The 23,897-nt window shown below is 37.7% G+C and overlaps 1 long non-coding RNA gene across 2 annotated transcripts in view; it reads right to left on the bottom strand.

Annotated features, from left to right (window-relative positions):
* Positions 1-13,072, bottom strand: part of LOC101737996 (uncharacterized protein K02A2.6) — a 38,786-nt gene extending 25,714 nt beyond the window's left edge. Inside the window, exon 1 of one of the 2 annotated variants that reach the window (XR_009974377.1) lies at positions 12,944-13,072. This is a non-coding gene — a long non-coding RNA (uncharacterized protein K02A2.6). The remainder of the gene's footprint in view (positions 1-12,943) is intronic. The other variant, XR_209792.5, reaches the window with a different exon arrangement.
* Between the last annotated feature and the right edge of the window lie 10,825 nt (positions 13,073-23,897).

The raw sequence follows: 23,897 nt of genomic DNA on the forward strand, positions 1-23,897 counted from the left end.
GCCCGGTAGACTGACGATCCAAATATTGTTGTTTGGAACTGGAATATATTAAATTTACCTTGAATATGTTGTATTAACAGATGTCTGGATAGGCATCTGTTAAATATCTTGAGTTCTGTGATGGCTACCCGCTACGAATGCGTCAGGCGAAATAAGGGATAGTTATTTAGTATTTGGTGTCTACCTCATACTTGCTCTCGACTCGTAGGCGTGTTTTCAGCACACAGGGGAAAATTGTAGTTTTGGGAGTAACAGATTAAAGGGCTTACTATATCTAAAACGTAACATTCAAGCGGGACTTACCGTATCTTAGTGGTGAATATGAACCTTCCCTGAGGAATGTACAACAACTAAGTTTCTGAATCGGTTCCGTGACACACAAACACATATAATGCTAAAAAAGAAACAAACTTCGACATCTAAATTAAATATGTGTGAATATCGAATTTAGAAAAACCAAATAAAAAGCAGATTAGAAAGCCATCAGAATTGAATCGAAAAACGCACTTAAGAATCGATTACTTGAGGGAAAGCAAACACGCAGACAAACATTGTGCCAGTATTAGTGTTTATTCAAAATCCGGTATTACACGGTGCCCGGCAAACGCTTTCTAAATATGATAACACTACCCACGCGGCCTTTGCACCGAATTGTTCGATCGACGTGAGAAATATCCGATGTGGCTGATTCCTGCGATTTTCAATAAAATTACACGAATAAAATATTTTTATTACGTTATCTATATATGTACTTATAATTATATAAAAATGAATTGCTGTTCGTTAGTCTCGATAAAACTCGAGAACGGCTGGACCGATTTGGCTAATTTTGGTCTTGAATTATTTGTGGAAGTCCAGAGAAGGTTTAAAAGGTACATAAATATGAAAATTCTCGGAATTAAATAAAAATAACAATTTTGTTTTTCCTTTGATGCGTCCCCCGTCGGACGGATTCCTTTTGTTTGTTTTACGTTTATTTTATACAAAAGCTTAGGTCTTTTATTTATCGATTGAGGCACTACGAAGTCTGCCGGTTCAGCTAGTTCCTATATATATTATTCGCAATTCATTAAAGAATACGTTTGGATATTAAGCTCTCGACTTTAGAACCAAAACTTCGGATACCTGCTATGTCAACTTTTGAAGTTGAACATTTCAGAATTAGTTTGAATGTTTTGTAAACGCATATTAACGGCATAATAGCATATTTAGCTGCATCTGTTTATTTATTTTTTATTGCTTAGATGTGTGGACGAGCTCACAGCCCACCTGGTGTTAAGTGGTTACTGGAGCCCATATACATCTACACGTAAATGCGCCACACACCTTGAGATATAGTTCTAAGGTCTCAGTATTGTCACAACGGCTGCTCCACCCTTCAAACCGAAACGCATTACTGCTTCACGGCAGAAATAGGCGGGGCGGTGGTACCTACCCGTGCGGACTCACAACAGGTCCTACCACCAGTAATTACGCAAATTATAATTTTGCGGGTTTGATTTTTATTACACGATGTTATTCCTTCACCGTGAAAGTCAATCGTGAGCATTTGTTAGGTACGTATTTCATTAGAAAAATTCGTACCCGCCTGCGGGATTCGAACACCGGTGCAACGCTTCAACACGAATGCACCGGACGTCTTATCCGTTAGGCCACGACGACATTAATCTTAAAGCTTCGAATATTTTATTTATCTAAGCAAAAAAATGCGAAAATATTGACTTGTCCTTTTAAAAACGTATAACCTTTAAAAAATATTTAAAATTTCAACAAGTTAACAAAATCAAATCGCAGATATTTCTCTTTTGAAATAAATTAAAATATATTTCTAAAAAACTACCCGAAATACCATATCCAAAGATGGTTAACTCTAGAACAATCGTCGATCAACAATTGACCCTCGCAGCATTCCGTCAGCGTTGAGTACTCTCATCTCTAATCCAAACTGGACTGAACGCTTCATTTCCTAAAAATAAATCTCAAGGGGCCCTCGACAAGCAAAGGTTTGTCAAACGATGTTTGCTTTCATTCCTTCCTCGTTCGTGGGAGTAATTAGTGGCGATTCTGGTTCCTGGAACTTAGGTAATTCTATTCTTGTGAAATGACCTCTCACTGTGATCAAACTCACCTTGTTTATTAGAGTAGGAGATTACAACCTCTCGTTACGCAGCTACCGGCGCCCATATATATCATAAGGTGCAGACTGATGCCCATATGACACCATCAGGTTGATGACTTCATTCAAATTGAAATATAGCTACCCTAACTTGAATAGAAGCACATGGTTGCATTACAGCAGAAATGAGTAAAATATCATTCGCACAATCACCAATAACGGCGAAGATATTCTTGTAAGGCCTGCAGTTTAGCAGATAAATAAGAACATTCTAATATAAAACAGTACTCACAAATCTAGACGATAAGTTTGCTCCATAAATCGTAAGGTCGGGGTCACTTGGCACAATTAATAAATTAAAGCTTCGTACACACGAGCTTAGTACGTTAACACAGGTTAATTCATTGCTGGCATAATGCATGATAAATGTAGCAGGAATATGGCCAGTCAGGTTGTATGGATACACTGTGCAGATGCGCCTAGTCGCCGATCCGTTGTAATCAAATTATATTTTTATAATAAAGTGTGTTCCGGATTTAAATTTTGGTGCACTTTTTGTTTTCACAGTATGAATTTGTTAATCGGAAGATTGACGGTAGCCAGCGGCTAGGCTCTGCCCCTGGTATCGCTGACGTCCATGAGCGACGGTAACCACTCACGATCAGGTGGGCCGTATCCTAGTCTAACTATACAGGCAATAAAAAAAATTTAGAGATATCAGTATTTTTAAGGATGTTTACGTCTTAATACGTTGTTTTTTCAATAATATCGTCTAATGGATGTGCGACTAGGATTGCGGGCCAGAGGCGATCGAAGTCGTCGTGGCCTAAAGGATAAGACGTCCGGTGCATTCGTTGTTGCGATGCACCGGTGTTCGAATCCCGCAGGTGGGTACCAATTTTTCGAATGAAATACGTACTTAACAAATGTTCACGATTGACTTCCACGGTGAAGGAATAACATCGTGTAATAAAAATCACACCCGCAAAATTATAATTTGTGTAATCACTGGTGGTAGGACCTCTTGTGAGTTCGCACGGGTAGGTACCACCGCCCTGCCTATTTCTGCCGTGAAGCAGTAATGCGTTTCGGTTTGAAGGGTGGGGTAGCCGTTGTAACTATACTGAGACCTTAGAACTTATATCTCAAGGTGGGTGGCGCATTTACGTTGTAGATGTCTATGGGCTCCAGTAACCACTTAACACCAGGTGGGCTGTGAGCTCGTCCACCCATCTAAGCAATAAAAAAAAAAAAAAAAAAAAAAAAACTCTCACATCTGTTCTATTGTCTAAGTTTTCATACTGAACGAAACAATAACAAGACTGTATCTTGAATGCGGATAACTTCAAATGTTTTAGTGCCTTCAAATATTCTATTATGACGTTCTTGTTCTGAATAGATTGTTATACAATTTCATTCGAAAGATCCGCAACCTAGTAAGATGGCGGATGAATTTGTATTAGGTGTGACAAAAATTTCACAGTTTGAATTCTGAGACATACATCTATTTTGGTAAAAATACACGTGTTTACGAAAGACGAATATGAACGGATCAAGTTGTTTTTATTACATTAGACGAAGGTGTGTAGACTAGCTCACGTCTATTTAAATTTTTAATGACAGTCAAGTGAATTTTGATTCTCCATATCATTGTAGGTAGGCCACACGCTTATGTGTACTTATTTTTTCCATCAAAACGTATGAGTGGCACCACTGTCTTTGAATCGCAATTTTGATATTACTTTGTGTAATAGTTCATATATGTACCAGTGTATGTATTGTTAGTGTATTAATAAATGACTTAGTTCACTGCCCAAAATATTTAGATCACGTCGATTTGTTATTTTCCAAATTTCAATCCTTCATATTTAAATTATAGTTGATTAGTCTTTAAGTGAAGTTTGTGACATACAATAAGACAATAGTGGTGGTAGGACCTCTTGTCCGCACGGGTAGGTACCACCACCCCTGCCTATTTCTGCCGTGAAGCAGTAATGCGTTTCGGTTTGAAGGGTGGGGCAGCCGTTGTAACTATACTGAGACCTTAGAACTTATATCTCAAGGTGGGTGGCGCATTTACGTTGTAGATGTCTATGGGCTCCGGTAACCACTTAGCACTAGGTGGGCCGTGAGCTCGTCTAACTACATAAGCAATAAAAAAAACATGGTGGACATCTCTTTAGCTGTTTGGTTTAGTAGTTTATGTCTGTCGTCCTATTATTCGATCTGCATAGATTACAAGTGCATTAACACGTACAATGTACTAAAATTGCAGCTTAAACTCCACTTACATACAACTTAAGCATTTGCCTGTATATCCTAAGTTATCCTTAAACTTGCAACGAACATAAAATCTTTATGAGTCTTATCTTGTTTAACTTGAAAATACTGCATTTTTGCCAATATTTAATAGGCTCTTTTAGAATTCATGTCTTATAAGCTACGACAAACGAATATAAATATTAAACAAATATTTCATAATTTATTCGTTTCGGCTTTGTCAAGACCATGACTTGAAATACTTCTACTGTTTCTTCTCGTTTTAGCTCGAAACATAAAATTAAAAAGGGTATTTTAAATGTTGAAAATTGTAAAAATTATCAATGTTACTCATTCAAATAAGCTTTTTATACTTTAAATTGTTTTATATTTATGTATTAAAATTCCTCGGGCTACCTTTGAACCTTGCGCGGTTTTAGTTATTTGTTTAGTTATTGTTTTAGTTATTGCATAGTGGAGGTGTCAGATTATTTTCGTTACGAAATTTCTGGATTCCGCTCTCAAGCCGCGCTCAAGGACTGCAATAAAATCTATGCAATAGCTTAAAAACAGATTAAATTGATTGACTACAGCAAGTAAATAAATTTAAACTAATGTCACCTATGATATTCTCATCACTACTGTTGTGAATCATTATTAAAGTTACAAGAAACATTTGAAAGAAGCAGTGAAATTTTAGAAAGTTTAATTTTTTTGGAAAACTTTAATTGTTTTAATGAATTGATCTTTGACAATTGTTTTCACGCACTGAGAGCTATTAACTAAGCGTAATAGTGGTTGTAAAGTAATTTAGTTGACTGTACATCTGTGAGAAGTAATTGTTTCATTTCTTACGGTAAAAGTTTTACTTTAATCAACAATTTGACAAGGTTGATCGCTCCTTTAGTTTTTAATGTTTTATATTTACGCCGCTTGTCCGCAACAATAGCAAGCCCTCAGAGAGCCATGCGAGATTCATCTCGCTAGCAATAATTACAAATAATACTTATGTAAAGATTTGAATATGAGATCCACACCCAAATTAGTAAAAAATAATAAAGACTTCTACGCTCACAGTCAGTGTATAGTTGTATACATTACGCACATTATTGAGTTTTATTCGCCGGATCTTTTCAGTGGGTCGCGTTACCGATCCGGTGGTAGATTCTGCGAAGCACTGCTCTTGCTAGGGTCAGTGTTAGCAATACTCCGGTTTGAGCCCCGTGAGGTCACTTACACACGTTAGGGTGAAGTTTTTCTTTTTTCTTTTTTTTTATTGCTTAGATGGGTGGACGGACTCACAACCCACCTGGTGTTAAGTTGTTACTGGAGCCCATAGACATCTACAACGTAAATGCGCCACCCACCTAGTTGAAATAGCCTCTTAAGGCTATCAACATAGGTAGGAAAAAAAGAGTTTTATTGTCTTAGAAGGTAGACGGCATCCCGCCTATCTGATGACGACCTGGTAACGGTATCATGAAAATACATAAAGTACTTCATACGTGAAAATACATAAAAGCATTGAAAGAGAAAAGTCGACTGTGGAAACGACAACGAACGCAAGATGATGAAAAGTTTTTTTAATGCATGTTTTCTTAAGTGTAGTTTAAAAGGACTTTCCATCCAATATTTTTTATTTTATTTTAATAATTATAATTTTTTTTTCGTACTTACAGAGGTCTTACAGACAGTTTAAATAATCGGAAGGAATCGAATAAGCTCGTCGAGGTAAAAAGTAATTTTGTTCTGACTGGTAAGTAGTCCTGCGGTCCTGTTTGATGATGGAGACAGTCCGTCAATACTGTGTGATTGAGACTGTCGACTGTCGATGAGGTCGACTAATGTCTCAAAACTGATGAAAAAATTCGAATTGAGATTTCTATGAGCTCCACTGCTTAATCTCAGGTAGGTCGTAGCTTCATCTGTCTATCTGTCTATCTAGAGCAATAAAAAAGCAATATAAGCAGCAATATAAATAAAAGACACACGATAATAAACTAAACAATGAATTTGAACTTTTAGAATATTTATGTGTTTATTGTTATATTTTGTATAAATACATCAGTTTATCTCTTAATCTTATTGCCTAACAGATATTAAGTATAGTCGGCACAACTCTGCCCGTGCTTTAATTTGACTTGGATTACAAGCTTATGACCAGCAGCCTGCCTGATGTCAATTTTCCCTGAGAGCATTAGATTTGAAATCCAGAGGGGAGCTAGTGTTGGATATTAGGGACAGATGACGGTGAGGCCTAGTATTATGGAAGATATTCTAACTTAAAAGTACAGAGCCAATTATTTTACAAAGATATAGTCACACTGGAAACGAATTGGAAACTCAGGGTAGAGTAGGGTGTATCGTTTACCACTAGGCGATTTGGAAAATTAATACAAAATGAATATCCCCCACACATTACCATAAAATTGGCTTATATTAAATTACACATCTATAGCGCAGTGAGCACGCATATAGCGCGCTGGTCGTCACTTCCCATACGCGTTTGACCTGCCATCCCACAAATACCAGTACCGGACCGACCCTAGTCCCACCCGCGATCCGCGTTTACGAGCTGCAAGGTCGTAACATTGATACCGTTATGTTGCGGGCTAGTTGCGATTTAAGGTTAAGCGAATAAGAATGCATTACTTGAAAAATCAACAGATATTAAAGGAAGATATGTGCTCTATTTTTATACCACGAGAGTGTTAAGAGGAAATAAACACGTAATTAAACCCCAAAAGTGTAAATGAATTACGATTTATGTAATTAGATCAAAATCGGAACGTGCCCGACTTCTAAATTTTTATTTTAAGCATAAAATATAGCAAGGGGTCAATGTTTGCCTTTAGGTTACCGATATACAAGAAGGGTAGACCGGGGTACCGTTCATATATTGATATTTTGATCATGAGTGTATCATACATGATTTAAAATGCAAGGCCTCCCGTGTGGGTAAAACCACCTCACCTACTCTTACTGGGAAAGCGTCCTGTTTCGCTTAAAAGAGACTTCAACATCGTATCTCAAGACAGGTGGCGGTCTTCACGTTGAGTTATCACCACTTAACATCACGTAGGCCGTGAGCTCGAGCATCTTCACAATAAATAAAAAAGAGACGATGATGTTGCTGTTGTAGATGAATGATTGAGGAGCATTTTTCCTGAAAAGGACACGCCTTGTCTCGAGAAGGGCTTTATCATCGCTCGTGGACATTGGTAAACGCAACTGAACCGGTTACCGCATTAATTTTATACATTTCTTTTCCTTTATTTTAAAATCTTTGAAGCAATATACTATATTTTCAATAAAGCCGCAACTTCGTTCCATAGTTAGGTACAATGTGCGAGAACGCGACTCGCAATTACACATTTGTTGTGCAGGCAGCAAGTGCATGTTGAATTACTTACATTCTGTTCAACATTGTAGCCTAAAACATAGTATGAAGTTATTCATAACATGAAATGATCGGAATTTTGTTTGTATCTATGTAGCTCTTGATGGCAAGTTGTCAATGGAGCCCAAATAAAAAAAATAATGTTATTTTTTGTACGTTATTGCAAAGTTAAGTCGTACATTGTGTGCATTACTAATGAAAATCTTACGTTACGGACGTTTTTTCTCGGTTATGGTACCCCTCCGCATCGTCCCATTAGAAACTCCGTTCCATAATCGCTAAGAAATAAGATTGAAGTGTTATGTATATGCAACCAACACCTGTCACAAACGACTTGTTCCGGATAGTTTCAATATGGAAGAAAAAAGTCTACCGAATCCAAATTAATTTTCTCGTTACTGGCTGTATAGCTTGCTGTGATCTATCTGCCCAGTAGCAATCATAATTGAAAGGAAGGATAATCTCTTTTTTTCAATGCTTTCATAAGCGCTATCCCAAGGCTACGATGAGCGGTTAATACCACGTGAGCGATGAGCCAACCGACCCATCTAAGCCAATGAAACTACCCACAGGGCACATTGACCCCCGGCTTTTGAGATACAAGTTAGGAAATCAATTTAAATAATTCAAACAAAAGCTTCGTAAAAACGCAAGTTTCGTAACAATTCAGTTAAACGTCGATAGCGATCGTCTTCTAGAATTTCACGCATTTGTATTACAATCGACTGAGATTGTCGTACGCAGTCGAGAATTTTACCACAGTATACAAACAAACAATATGTAAATAGTGGAAGTGATTCCTGAGACGCCAACATTATAACATTGCGTTCGAAGTGTTGGTGCTGATCACTTCACGTCATTACGGATCCTCCTGATCCATTAACGGTGCTTTTAGGCACCACAAGCACCGGTCACCGTCCTCGTCGAACCCGTCGCTTGCGACGAAGGACTCGACGAGCGAACTAACCCATAGACACAGCCCACTGAGTTTCTCGCCGGATCTCCTCAGTGGGTCGCGTTTCCGATCCGGTGGTAGATTCTGCGAAGCACTGCTCTTGCTAGGGTCAGTGTTAGCAACTCTCCGGTTTGAGTCCCTACAAACGTTATGGTGAAGCTGAAATAGCCTCTTAAGGCTATCAGCATAGGTAGGAAAAAAAAAGCTGATCACTGATGATTAAATGCGCGCAATGTACAACCTCATACGTTGTGGAAGGGAGGCGTTGGATTCACCATTGCTTTTGATAATATGCGTAATGAAAATTATTTTTACGGCTGAATCTCGTGCTTATTTACGATGTTTCGAATACTTTGCAGTTTGAGTGGTCACGGACGACGACTATGTTTAAAATTCAACATAATAAGGATTGAAAGGCAGTTAAATTCAAACAATTTGTTTGATTTAAGGTTTTTATGGTGATAATATGTCCTGGGAGCTCGCACAAATTTGTACTAGTTTCCTCCCATGAAACATCCGTGAGAAAGGATATAATAATCCAATGGGTTGGAAATTTTGACCTCATGTCGCGAGGTGCTCAGCATAGTTCACCTTGAGAGGTCTATGACTTTAGTAGTCGCTTAATGTACTTATAGATATTATATTGTCAGTACATTAAGGCCAGTGAAGGAAACTAATAAAAGCGTGGAAATACTTGCATTACTGTCATGCTTAAACTGTGACAGGAAAGCGAGGTAACACGTAAAGTTAATTCATGTGTAATTGTTTGTTTTATAATAGTGGTTCGAGATACACACGAACTTTAATAACGGTGTTTATGCCTGGACGGTGAGTTATGGACGATCGCTTTGATGTTACGGCTGTTTGTGGCATAGTAAGTACCGGTCACTTTAGAAATCTACAGAAAATAAAATGACACTTAAACTACAGCATGCTCGCTTCGTTAGTCTAGTGCTAGTGGCTTCAGGACAAGGTTCAGATCCCGGTCAAAGTTAGCATCAAGTTTGGGGCCTTTCAATGGCGAACACTTTTCTTAAATTTATCTTAGATGTTGCAGCGATTTGAAAGTCAAACAATGAACAGCTGTGAGTGTAAAAGCGTGGTGAGTAACCTTTTTTTTTAACGCTGAGGAATCGGTCGAGGGTTGTAATAAAGCGGGTTATTTCTGATTCTGGCACCTCCAGAGAAGAAGAGTGCTAACTCATGCATCAGCCCGCTGAGTTTCTCGCCGAACCTTTTCAGCGAGTCGCGATTCCAATGCGGTAGTAGATTCATTTGCTAAGCAGCTGCTCTTGAGTTGTTAGGTCTCCTTCGGAGGCGCTCGAGCAGTTGTTGGCAAATTCCACCCTTCCTAGCTGAGCCTTTGCTTGCCCACCTGTCCGGGTGAAACTAGAAAGGCCTCCGGATCACCAGTAATCTTACAATCATAAAAAAAAGAAGAGGGCGAAGAGGAAGATCGAGGTCCTCCTCCTCTCCCTATTCCTCCTACAAGACGAGTATGAGTAACCTAGAAGAAATAAGATTTTCTTATGTGCAAAGGGCTATATTTAGTTCAGATCTGCATCCGCTTAGAAATAAATTTCTCTAAATATACTTGAAATTTCACTGTATATGTGAATCTGTAGATCGAGAGGCACAAATGCTTGTACGCAGGTACGACGTGGTACTCACTCTGGCAGTATACATACGGGCTTCCAATAGGGTCAGTCACTAATATAGAAATTAGAAACAAAGTTAAAGGAACCTTCGTAGGAAAAAAGGCAAGTGAGTTTTTTTTTATTGCTTAGATGGGTGGACGAGCTCACAGCCCACCTGGTGTTACGTGGTTACTGGAGCCCATAGACATCTACAACGTAAATGCGGCACCCACCTCGAGATATAAGTTCTAAGGTCTCAGTATAGTTACAACGGCTGCCCCACCCTTCGAACCGAAACGCATTACTGCTTCACGGCAGAAATAGGCGGGGTGGTAGTACCTACCCGCGCGGACTCATAAGAGGTCCTACCACCAGTTCCAAATGGTTCTATGGTTCATCTATGGTTCATCATATATGGTCAATGCGATTTAGTTATGTTCGGGTAAGGTGCCCGTTTGCTCTAATACAAAGCCTGATAGACTAGTATCGTGAGAGATCCATGAACATAAAATATTTTGCGCTGTGAGCGAACAATTAATATCCGTCAAATGACCCGCTCTTCGCAGTTTTCGTTCGCAATAAAAATGCGAGTCGATAAAAGAATCGAGCATTTAATAACATAATGACGGCATAAACACATGTATTGGGCGCGTGACGCGGTTACCAGCATCGCCAGAGACTTTCTACAATTTGTCGCGCTTTTGTTGAATATTGATGTTGGGTTTACAATTTTCTATAAAATTTTGGTAATTTCGGATTGTCCGTGACGTAATGGAGCATGGCGGGCGTCACGGTATCGTATGACGCAATTAATTACAGCTCAAATCCTCCGGCAAATACAAAAAAATGTTTGAAGTAAATTAACCTAACACAATAAAGTCACGACTTTCCTGGCATTTGTCTTCCATATAAACAACGAGGTCCACACTACGCAAGCCTATATTTTAGGTTCTATTATAGGCGTTCTTAAATATAGATAGTTCTAGAAGTCGTCGTGGCTTAAAGGATAAGACGTCCGGTGCATTCGTATTGAGCGATGCACAGCTGTTCGAATCCCTGGCGGGTACCAATTTTTCTCCAAATGTTCACGGTTGACTTCTACGGTGAAGGAATAACATCGTGTAACAAAAATGAAACCCGCAAATTTTAATTTACGTAATTACTGGTGGTAGGACTTCTTGAGTCCGCACGGGTAGGTACCACCACCCTGCCTATTTCTGCCGTGAAGCAGTAATGCGTGTCGGTTTGAAGGGTGGGGCAGCCGTTGTAACTATACTGAGACCTTAGAACTTATATCTCAAGGTGGGTGGCGCATTTACGTCGTAGATGTTTATGGGCTCCAGTAACCACTTAATACCAGGTGGGCTGTGAGCTCTTCCACCCATCTAGGCAATAAAAATAAAAAATAAACCATTTCTAGTCACAAGTAATAAATATTAATAATAAAATTTTTAAAGCTTTATTTGTTCCACAATAATTAAATAGAGCTTAATTAATTTAGTATTTAATAATTATATTACTGAGTAATCATAATAGATCTACTACTCTTGCAATTTATGTAATCTCTTTCTAATGTGGACCCCTCTCAGGGTAAAAGTCCCCTCCAAAGAATCCCATTTTTCTTTATCTTTAGCAGTGGTCATCCACTCTAGCTTTGGGATACACAGTTGTGACTGTTGTGAGTAGGCTAACAAAATGTATTCCAAAGCCAAAACTGGGGCTGTAGCCCCTTGCCCTATCTCACTCGTCGTCCGATCTCCGGCCGGGGTCAGAGCCCGGGCAGCGTAGGTAGGGTTTTTTCGGGACCTATGCTACAACCTCACCCCGAGGACCGACGACGGACGTGGTCGTGGCGGCGATGGTCGACGACCAACGTCGCCGGTGTTCCGGAATACGCCGCTAGATCAGAACCAGCCTGTCGGGTCGGCACGCGATACTCCACTAACTGTATTGCTGGAGGGTTGTAACCCCAACGCTACACAAGCATTGTTAGTGAGGCATCTTCTGTCAAACCGTGCTTTAATATCGATGAGATTTTGATCTCTAATCTCAACAAAAGCGGCACCATTTGTATGATGTTGCCAAACGTCACCACAATAATTAATCATATTCAAATTACTTAAACTCTAACCTGCCCATTTATCCCAATAATTATATTAAAAGCCTATTGAAGCTCATTTTAGCAGAAAAAATACCATTTATAATAGGAGCCGCATTATGTTGAGTAAATTAACGATGCTATTCTTTTTTGCGCACTTTCACTTCAAACATTGACAGATCAATTTGATAGACACTCGTCGAAGGCGGAATGACAGGTTTATTGTGTTTGCTAATATGATAGTAACGACAATAGTCGAATAAATAAAGCAATAATAATAGTACGCTAAATATTATATTAAAATTTATTTAAAAGGAAAAGTAAATACAATATGTGTATGTATGGGTATTTTTAAAGCCAGTATCGCGAGTACCAATATAATTAGTCTATAAATAATTATTCCCATTGGGTCGTGAGTTAGTCCACCCTTCTAATATAATAAATTAAAAAAGCAAGCTAATGTTAGGACCAAACATACCGACAGCTGGAGACGCCTTAAATTCCCTCACATTTGCTTATTAAGTAGGTACGACCAGTAAGTACGTGTAATCTCCGTGAAGTGTACCAGAAATAGACGTGACTGTTACGCTGACATCATAAAAATGTCGATTAGTATCGCACACCTGACCTTTATGTATGATAAATACGGACGAGCACAGAGGTCGTGTTTCGTCCGGGCCACTAGATGAGCGATTGAGAGTTTGTGTTTTATAAATCATTTTTCACTGGACAAATACTTATTTACTATTGATGGATCGACAGAAAATTCAATCACCTTTAGCTATAGCTACCACTGGTTTCTGATAAATCGTCCGTGGTAGTGTTGATAGAATCCTCATCTTATTTGTCCCACCTAACTGCTTATATACTCCCTTAAATCCTATTTGAAGAACTACTGTTTTATGTTACTGATTTTCCACTGTTGTTAAACATCTCATACTGCCGTCGCGAAGTAAACATTCATGAATGTAGTGTGTTAGCGATTATCAAGCATATTGGTAAATTTAATAAGGATTAATATAAATAATGTACAACGTCTCTTCTAAAAAAACTACTGAGGTATTTTAGTATTAAGCAAAATATGCCAAGCGAACTCCGTTTATTTATGGGCAGCGCGTTTTATTTAGTAAAATCAAGCTGATAGTTTCGTGGGCTGACGCACACAATCTTAAATCTAGAAAACAATATCGATAGCAATGAGAGGGCGGCGCCGCCCCGCCCCGCTCAAATAAATATTTAATTAAACTTACGAGAGCGCACCGATTTCTATTTGTACTGTTTTTATATAGTTACATTTTCGTGTAAGATGTTTCGTAATGTCTCCCGCACTGGGAATCGAGCCTGATTTATAGGTTAATGTAACTCCGCCTAAGAGAAAGTGTTTTATCTCAATAGAGTTCGTAAGGTTTTCAGATGCTAGAACTGTGATGCCGTGATGTGATGAGTGATGAAAACTACTATGGGAGAGACAATATCATGACAATATGTGACAATGTATTTATCTGCAAGTCGCTGCCAACACATATTTTGAGAAATACCTATGACGCTTTCTATCCGTCCTTGAGTCGGGCGACTCAATAAATTATAATTAGAGTATTGTATTAAGATCCTTTGACGTGAGGCTTCAGTGTTTTGATTATATGTTATTACATATTATTGTATTATTGGTATAGTTATAGAGGTATAGGTGTCGGAACTAAATCATTTCCGACCAAAACATGTCTTGCCGGATCGCCCGGATCCACTCTCGTCTCGTCAAGCACCAGTCACCACCCCCATCAAATTCGTCGATTACATAGAGTGAACTAGCCCGTAGACACAACCCACTGAGTTTCTCGCCGGATGTTCTCAGTGGGTCGCGATTTCGATCCGGTGGTAGATTCTGTGAAACACTGCTCTTGCTAGGGTTAGAGTAAGCAAATTCCCTCAGATTGAGCCCGTGAGTTCACCTACCTATCCGCGAGAAGCTGGAATAGCCCGTAAGCTACTATTGAATAGGTAAGAAAAAAAATAACTAAAATACCAAATATCTATATATATAAAAATGAATTACTGTTCGTTAGTCTCGCTAAAACTCGAGAACGGCTGGACCGATTTGGCTAATTTTGGTCTCGAATTATTTGTCAAAGCCCATAGACGGTTTAAAAGGCAGATAGATATGAAAATGCTCGGAATTAAATAAAAATAACAATTTTGTTTTCCTTTTGATGTGTCCCCCGTCGGACGGATTCCTTTTGTTTGTTTTAAGTTAATTTTGTAAAAGTTTCGGTCTTTTATTTATCGATTGAGGCACTACGAAGTCTGCCGGGTCAGCTGGTCTTTAATAAAGATACCGAGTTTAGCTGGGAATCGAAACTGAACCTTGTGATAGCCTAGTTGTAAGTGTCACTAATCAGAAAGTCTAAGATAATTCATCTAATTAACAAACGAGATGTTACGTACGGAATTCTAGTATTGTACCACGATACCATAGAAATTAATTCAATTATATTCCTTCCATTTGAAATAAAGCTCCGAAGGCATTTGAATTAATCTAGGCATATTTCGTTAACGGCGCCCGCAATAAATGCAAGTTCACACATCGGAGAGGTTTCTTGTGGGCGGGTATTAATTACTGAGCTTTATATAGGAATGTGCACGTAATTATGATTTATTAATATACATTGTTATTTCGAAATGGCTTTTTCCGACTGCACATATATAGAAACAGCGCGCACCTCGTGTATGTACGAGTACATATAGTTATATGCATTATATCGTTCATGTGGGGTGTACGGCTAATTAATTGTACCTTTTTATTTGTGGATCGATTTAAATAAAACCAGTAGCTCTAGATAGATAGGTCCTACTATTTTAGGCAGATGGCGTGGAATGGTCCGTAATAAACTCTTGTTGCGAGGAGGTGGTCACGACCCTCAGTATTGAGGAAACCGAAGCAAGAAGAAGAAGACCATTTTATCCAATTTTACATGTAATGTAAATCTTAAAAACAGTACTTAAAGTCTTAATACAGTACTTAAAGTTTTATTTAAATGCGCCATTAAAGTTGGAGGTATACTCATATTTTTATTCATTGAATACATTATATTGATCAAACGCTACAAAAAACTGAGCTTTTCATTAAATAAATATTTTAATGATGAAGTAACTATATTTGACAATGTTGAATGAATGACTTGCGAATGATTTTAATCCAAATGATTGACGCATTTATAAAACCGTCCTTAAAAATACTTTTGAAACTTTTAATTGGAAGAATCTTTTCTTTTATAGCAGAAATGTTTGGTAACATTTATTTGGTATACTGCTTATTGAAATAGTCATTAAATAAGTGATAGCTTTCAACAAACGACAACATAAATACGGAACACGGCAACAAAAGCATTGCCTTTTTTTTTATAAAAAAACAAATTTCAACCATATATGAAAGTTCGTAAAATATACAGTAGCCATTAAATAAATCTAGACGTCTTAGTACAGAATAGATTGATAGCGGCCATTGCTTGTCGGCTACCGTGCGGGTAATACGCGCCCGACCGCATTCGTCCGCTGAAATAAAACGAAGCAGGATTACCAATGGCGCCTGTGTAATGGAATAGGGTTGAGAAAATCGATATCAAATTTGGGTTGACTTTTAACGTAAAAAAAAGCCGGAAGTATGCTTGGAAGAGTGTCTGGTGGAGTCAGGTTCGAATTATCAGGGATTCCGATATGTCTGAATAAATACAGCCTTCTGAGTTAGATACACCTTATTTATAAACTAGTATAAGCTACTAATACCAATTGAGAGTGATAACAGTTAGTTTTAACTATGGCCGTTTACATTGCTTGTATCAAGATTAATTTGTTCTCATATTTTAAATTTCCAGGAAGAATTTCCCCTGTGGCGTTGTTAAGCACTATACCGTGTGTCCTAGCCTGTTTAATTTACAATGTAGAGGCCTAGTAATTTACAGTAGGAGAAGACTACTCGTGACAAGGGCATCGTTTACGTTTTATAAGATAACCATTAATAATTAGGCGAAATTATGTATGATACATGATGCAAATTATGTTTTTTTGATGATAGCTGGGCGGTTGCAGCTATTGCAGCTGGACTGCATTCTGTGCAGATATTTATATTTTTAAGTAACTAATACGTAGCTACCGGCTATATTATGTTGAGAAACTTGAACTTAGAATTTGAATTCACATACTTACTAGCTTTTCGTGTCTAGCGGGCTGGTTTTCTGAATCATTTATCCAGCGATTTCTGGTTCTCACTGCCTGGACGAAGCTTAACCGAGGATAAAACGATAAGACATATTTACATTAAATATTAAGTTTTGTTTATATTCTAGCAAGTACTTGTCGAAAAGATAATTTTCCCATCACTATTCGAGGCGGTCTATTCGCACTAACCCAATCATTTGTCTACTTGTCTAAACTGAATTACATTACTTTTTATTATTATTTAATAACGAGTGCAATAATTTTATGCTTAACTTCGGTTCTAATTTAATATTGAACTTGGAGGTTCTTTCAAAAATAGTTTTAAGGAATTGTTTCATAGTTAATTATAAATTTGAGATGATTATATGCGATTAAGGTTGATTGTGTGTTGAGTGAATAGATGTGTTATGTAAAACAATTTGTTGGACGCATCGAAACGGATAATGGCCGTTTTAAAATTGATTTCAAATTTCGCACACTATCATTTACCAGGCTAAGGCTGCGGCCGGCATGTTTTATTTTAATTTGAGTATGGTTACCGTGTTAGGGGGAAAGCACGTACCAGCCGGCATTTTTGGGACTGATTGTAATGCACCCAGTATACAGTCTTAAGCAAATGCTTGGTAAAATTATAATCAGTCGCGAACCTTTGATCCATTTCTTGAGAAGCACGATCATAGCCACTCCTCGCCTGGAATTGTCAGGTTAACTGCGGTTATAGTTTTTTTTTTTTTCTATACATGGACCCTACCTGATGTTAAGAGCTTACCGAAGCCCATAGATAACGGCAAAAAACATAGGACTGCTTCGAGATAGCAATAAGCATGGTGATTTTTCCTACCCATGTCGGCCTTTTGGCGTTTTTACGCAGTACCACCAATAGATATATTAATAATATAGATTTATGTTTTTTATTTTAGTGTGGACACGTCCTTTAGCAGCCGTTAATTGACCTTTGACTGCATTCTACCTCGCTCGCTTCCGATGTCTTGATAAATACCCACATTATATAATTTTCAATATTTATCATTCTCCACAGCCTTGGTGCTAAATTTCCATAGTCGATAAAGTATTTTGCATACATTCTGATCCGGTTGCTTTGCGAATGAAATAGACAGGACGGTGTTATTAACTTAAATTAGGAAGAGTAGTAAAGAAAGTCGCACCAGCGAGTCTTCATTGACCATTAGATATTTTTTTTATTGCTTAGCTGCGTAGACGAGCTCACAGCCCACCTGGTGGTAAGTGGTTACTGGAGCGCATAGACATTTATGACTTAAATGCGCCTCCCACCTTGAGATATAAGTTCTAAGGTCTCAAGTATAGTTACAACGGCTGCCCCATCCTTCAAATTTTTTTAATTTTTTTTATTGCTTAAATGTGTGGACGATCTCACAAGAGGTCTTACCACCAGTATAATACAGTATATTATCTCATCTATTGAGTTAGATCTACGATAGGCATTGCCTTCACTGTGTTCGAATATTACCAGTCTCCAGAGACAGTGATGACGATCAACCATCGGTTGTTCTGCTCTACCTGATTACTGTAAAAAGAAAGAGAAAGCAACACTAATTATCAATGAAATAAGTACAAGTGAAAGTTCCAAAACAACAGTCGTAATTGTTACATTTCAACAACACTCACCCGAGTGACCTTTCGGTGCAAACGAAACACTTATGATCAATGGTCGCAATCATCCAACGAGAGCATCCCAACGTGTCAATTATAAACATTGATTTATATTATCGTATAATTTACTGTCTCGGCTTATTATACGCGTTTTTTAATTCTACGTGTAGCATTGTGTACGAAATTGTTCATTTATTTTGCAATCAAAACTTCAAGTTGAACACCTGAAGGTGAGCAGCTGTATAGTCTATGAAATCATCTGCCAGACTACAACAAAAATCAAGTATATAATAATATAATAAGTTTAATATTGACTTGAGAAAGAGAAAGATTAATTAACTCCTAAGTTTTGTATCTTGTGCGATGAAGGTTTGTGGAACTGTTTGAGAAAATTCTATTATCTTTCTTTATATTGAGCCGGTTTTGCTTGAAAATATTTAACTCAATATTATGATTGCCTTTGTAGGCAGACGAGCATACCGCTCAAATGATGGTGAGTGGTTACCTTCGCCCATGAACGTCAGCTATACCAGAAGCAGTGCCAAGCCGCTGCCTACCGTTAAGTACCTTCCACAAGCCTCGTTTGAAGAAGGGCATATCATAGCGCTCATGAAACACCGTGAGGGGAGCTCATTCCAACCCCGGATGGTAGGTGAAAAAAGTATCCCTGGAAACGCACTGTGGATCCTATTAATAGGAATCTTCTAGAAACAGAATAAGCTTTTATATCAGAAGGGAAAAAAGATAAATTGGAAGCATGTTTTTAAGTCAATATTCTCCGACATGCAAAGTTTCCGACGAGAAGGTATGTCGTTAAGGATTTAATCATAGGGATGTTCAATGTAAGACCTATTTAAATTGAACACCCCTTTTCATTAACGGCCTACTGTGAGTTCGGTTTGTCCGTTCTCACTAGTAGAACAAAAATGAAATGATATATGTACGCGATTGTACAGCAAAGAGCAATCGATTTGATGAGTATTTTCTCATAGTTAATGGGACCACCCGGTGAGCGTGCATTATGGGCACACGTTTTGTTAACTTGTTACGATTTATCGAGGTCGGGTCGTGTTGCGAATTGCCAGTTTAAGTGCTTATTAATCTATGACAAGTGCCGAAGAATGGGTCCAGCGGTGTGCATAGATCTGTGTTGTCAAGGCTCTCCGCGGACCAAGAAGTCGTATTTAAGACCGAGCATCGACTGCCATGTTTCTGGACTTCAAAAAGCTCAAGCCGATGAGAAGCGTTTATGTGATTTGATCGATTTATTTTGAATCAGGCTTGGCATAATGTTTACTTCATAAATTCCTTTTAATTATTGGAAACATCCTATTAGGATTTATAGGTTTTCTTATAGGTAGACCTTGACCCTAGTTAACCTTGATGAGACCCTCTTGAACGATTTTGAATCACTTCGCACGTAGAAAAAAGAGGTTGTACTATTTTTGTTCTCTTTCATCAAATTTAAGAAGACTCTTTCTAATGTTGAATCATTAATGCAAATTACCATCGTAAAGTCTGTTTGCCGTTTGCTGTTAATTCAAAACCAATAATATTTAAATACACAAAATAATAATTCACAATACTTCTACAAAATAATAAATAAATACACAAAAAAATATTTAATTATTACTATACTTTTAGTCTACAATGAAGCAATTAATAGCATTCAAAAAACAAACCGTTATATTTCTGAACTTGCAAAAATGGCACCAATTCACTCAAGAAAATTATTGGAAATAGAAGCACCAATTTATCATGCTGAAAATGCAAGTAATAATAACAATTTTGCCCCTGTAAATAAATACCGGTTTTGCAGTAATCAAAGTTTGCACGCTGTTCCGTTTTGCAAGATAATTAGTAGTATTTCGAAATTCCAAATATTTATGTTTCATAAATGGAACCACCGCGGGCTTATTCTTCGTTTGGGTTTCTTGTTATTTATGTAATAAATTATATCATTTTTGTTAATATGGGCAATGGTTTGGCTTTACTCACAGAATGAATCATGACAACGAACGACTGGGGACTTATTTAGGGATAGAGATATAGAAGGAATATTGACAGAGGGGTGCCCTGCCGTGCATCAGCCGTGCATCCTAGGTCGCGCGATCTTCCTTTCTCTTTTCCTGACATTCGTATCTATGTATATAAAAATGAATTGCTGTTCGTTAGTCTCGCTAAAACTCGAGAACTGCTGGACCGATTTGGCTAGTCTTGAATTATTTTTGGAAGTCCAGAGAAGGTTTAAAAGGTAGATAAATATGAAAATGCTCGGAATTAAATAAAAATAACAATTTTGTTTTTCCTTTGATGTGTCCCCGTCGGACGGATTCCTTTTGTTTGTGTCTTTTATTTATCGATTGAGGAACTACGAAGTGTGTCGGGTCGCCTAGTCTTACATAAAATGTTCCATACCGTACAATTGCATTAAATTCCCGAAGGACACGTGAAATTAATAATGTTTTTTTTCCACTAATCCTAATTCATTTCATAATTGCTGGTAGCCTAAGACATTCCAACTACTCATGCACAGAAAAATATGCTACTTAGAATTCTTTATACGGAAACACTTGTTAGGAAGCATGCTGTTTGACTAAACGTAATCATTGTCACTAGGATTTACAGATTTACAAATATTCTCGTATCGGGCGATGCGACCTATGTACATAGGTGCTCAAATTCTGTAAGCTAGTAATATTTTTTCTCAAAACACACGTAATTAACACAGTTTTTCAGTGATGAAGGAAGAAGTTTGTAACTTGTTGTGTTATAATTATGGTGTAAAAAGAGGGAGGAGCTATTTTCACTTCGCTCTGCCCTGGCATTGCTGAAGTCCTTGGGCGACGGTAATCACTCACCATCAGGTGGGCAGTATGCTCGTCTGCCTACACGGGCAATAAAAAAAACCAGATTGATGGAAGAACTGGTTAACATCTGCCCTAACAAGAGCAGTGCTTCGCTGAATCTATCACCGGATCGGAATCATGACCCACTGAGAAGATCCACCGAGAAACGCAACGGATTAAGTTGCACGTCTAACTCTTCGTTTCATTCGACAAGATAGACGAGAGTGGTGACTAGTGATCCTTTCTAAAAGTCAAGGGTATGAGTGCAGAGATGAGATGATGATAGGCCCGAATTTAAAAAGAGGACATACTGTGCCAACCCTGTGCAATGGGATAAGGAAAAACAGAACAAGAAGTAACACTTTTCAGCGATCCTTGGAACGTCTAAAAGCACCAAATATGCAGGAAGTAGCTCGGTGCACCTTATATACTTGAATGTAATGAATAATAAATGAAAAACGAACTTGTGCTTCAATGATTCAACTTTAACATTAGAGCGGTAGGTATATTCTTTTACAGCAGAAAATTTGGGACCACTGAAGATGAAACGTATCGCTTCTATCTTTTACAGTATTTACAGTACAGTAAAAATATTAATAGTTATTTATTAGTAGACTGTCAATAATCCAGATGAAATAAAGTTTACGAATTTTAGATAAAAAAATATATTTATGTCACGATCTACAACTTATAGCTACAAGGATGAAGAAAGTTTTTAAAAGCAGCTTTATTGTTACACAAGTATTTTAATGTCGATCAGTATGAGGGACGTTGTATTGTCTGAGTGTCGTTACTTCTATCCACAGGTCCACAAATAACACATATTGGTTATTTGTTTGTTAGTTGAATATTCAACGCGAAAAGAAAAAATCAAGTTTTAAACCATAACAAATACTTAGCGTAGATGAAATAAATAAAACAAGTATTTAATTACACAGAGAATGGACATGTCTCCGTCGGTTTCAATGGGACATTCGGACGCTACTGCGTATTGTCCACGCGGGAACCCTCGTAATGTGTTATATACTATAGAGATGTTAATTTCGTATTTTTTTCGGGTTTTACTAAACCTAGACAAACTGTTTCTACGATTCAATTTCGTGTTTTTTATACTTCTGGGGTCAGCCGCGACCACGAAAACGTCGGAAATGAAATAATAATAGTAAAGAAAAGTATTTTAAGCGGTAATATTCAATGATGTTTATTTTCGGTTGCCTCGGGCATGTTTTTATAAGTAGAGTAATTTTTTTAACTTTTTTACATAGGCTTCGAACAAATATCAAAACTCTAGTCCCAAGATCGACCAAGCTTAATTCTGTGAGAACCTTGAATATAGTCCATCATCTAAATCAAGTAAACTGTGATTGAACAATTGAATCAGAAAATCTTAGTGAATGTACTCTCATGAAACTTGGAATCATACTTTCATTCTAATGATTTTAAGAAATTTAAAAGTATGCGAGATTATCCATTCACAGGAGTAAAATGAGTTTTCATACTCTCTAAAACCTTAAAATCATAAATATGTTTAAAATAATACTATTTTATCACAGCAAAATTATCTCAGTCACACATTAATATTCGCCCAATAGTATTCACGATAATTTCGATTCATCGTCACTAAGATACATTCGTGCAAATCCAACCTTCGATGTGCAGTAATAAGAACTACATTCCTAAGCTTATGTTTTGTGAAAAAAATTGAACTTCAAGTCCATCTTGAAGAAGTCTGCAAGCAGTGAACAAATCGTCGATTTACATATTACAAATACTGCGGTCACGTTTCGTGCAAAACTCTTTGTTTCGGCGGCTGTAGATATGGGGGCTGCAGGGAACATTTCACGGTGAAAGTGCGGGGTATTTATTTATTGTATTATTAACTTAAATGGCATTTAAATAGCAAAGGTGGGCAGACCAGGTACACGCTTTCGGGGACTTGAAGATTACCAACACAAGTCAGATACAAGTTTTGGAACAAACATATTGATTAAACTAATTAGTTGAGCGCTAATTCTTTTATTGATTCTTCACCGGTCACGAGAACGTATCTTAACAGCTTTCATTTCATATAGATTTTTAAATTGACCATATCTAAAGATACCAAGCTCAACCTCTTCCTACGACGTTTACCTGCGAACTTTCCAAGTCGTTTGGTCATTTGCTCATAAATGGGTTTGGCAGGTTGTGCCACTGCATTGGTGCAGAGCATTTGTCCTTCTTATAAATCTTCATGGGATTTATTGAACAGTAAGAACAGTAGAGCTGTTGACACGAACAATGTGCTAGGCAATAGCGCAACTGTATATGGCAATGATGATTTCTGAGGATCGCATACTGATGTAGCACACACTTAGATAGGTATCTGGATTTTTCGAATAGAGATCAAAATACGAACCAAAATTAAGGATCTTCAAATTAAATTCCCGTTTACAATTAAACCTCCGTTTTATGAACGTTGCATCCTGTTCAGTACAATAGCGAACGAAGATCGTTGTTATAGCGATGTGTCGACATCTAAAATAATTTTCACGTTTATGGACATGTAAATTTTCGTGCTCGCATCGAAATGAAGCCATAGCTCACTCGGATAGGTTTATGCGTTAATTGCTGCGCGCTCAGACGGGACCTGTTATTACTATACGAACAAGTAATGGAGTAAGCAGTACCAAACACTTTCTTCTATTTTATTATATAAATGCTGATTTCCAGTAGAACGCGTGCCCAGATTAGCTGCATCAT

This window comes from Bombyx mori, chromosome 11 (assembly GCF_030269925.1).
Source record: "Bombyx mori chromosome 11, ASM3026992v2".
In the NCBI taxonomy this organism is placed as follows: Eukaryota; Metazoa; Arthropoda; class Insecta; order Lepidoptera; family Bombycidae; genus Bombyx; species Bombyx mori.